At 39.1% G+C, this 847-nt stretch overlaps 1 non-coding gene across 1 annotated transcript; it reads right to left on the bottom strand.

The window, feature by feature from the left end:
* Positions 1-107, bottom strand: LOC141615937 (small nucleolar RNA R71). Its single transcript, XR_012530322.1, has one exon. It is a non-coding gene; the product is annotated as a small nucleolar RNA R71 (small nucleolar RNA).
* Positions 108-847: the final 740 nt, after the last annotated feature.

Below are 847 nucleotides of genomic sequence, written 5' to 3'. Positions count from 1 at the left end.
ATGCTAAGAGCTCAAATTACAGGCTTTAAGCAAAGAGATGAAGAATCTTCGTATGAAGCTTGGGAGCGATTCAAGGGAATTTGTCGCTCATGTCCTCATCATGGACTTAGCGAGTGGTTCTTGGTACAACAATTTTGGAATGGTCTTTATGAAGACTCAAGAAACATTCTCAACATGGGATCAAATGGTATGTTCACCGAAGTTGACGATAATCAAACTTGGAACAAGATTGAGGAAATGGCGGTCCATAATTCACAATATAGTAGACCTCGCAAGGCTACTAGAGGAGGAAAGCATGAAGTGGACTCTATTACTCAATTGGGTGCTCAACTTAGTGCTCACATTGATACCATCAACTTGAAGTTCGAAAAAGCTATGGCTAGACTTGAAGAAGCCTCAAAATCACCAAAGCATCATGTTAAGGCCATGACGGCATCTTCATCAATCCCAAGTGGGATATGTGAGAATTGTGGAACTTTGGGACATGACCAAAGTGAATGTAGGGGAACAAATGAACAAGTGAATGCTTTTCAAGCATACAAGAGTGGTACCCCTTATTCAAATTATTACAATGAAAACACTAAATTCCACCCAAATCTCTCATACAAAAGCCAAAATGTTCAAAACCCTCAACCAACATACACCCCACCTCCCATGAGAAACCAAAATCAAAGACCCTTTTACAACCAAAACCAAGGTTACCAAAATCAAACTCCATACAATCAACAAAATGACCAAAGTTTTGATGTTAAAAAAGCGGTCCTCCAAATGCAAAAGAATCAACAAGAGTTTTTCACTCAAATACAAAAGGATAGTCAAGCAAAGGAAATCACCATGAACAACATCC

This window comes from Silene latifolia, chromosome 11, assembly GCF_048544455.1.
Source record: "Silene latifolia isolate original U9 population chromosome 11, ASM4854445v1, whole genome shotgun sequence".
In the NCBI taxonomy this organism is placed as follows: domain Eukaryota; kingdom Viridiplantae; phylum Streptophyta; class Magnoliopsida; order Caryophyllales; family Caryophyllaceae; genus Silene; species Silene latifolia.
The sequence above is the reverse complement of the archived record's forward strand: the minus strand, read 5'-3'. Positions and strand labels throughout refer to the sequence as shown.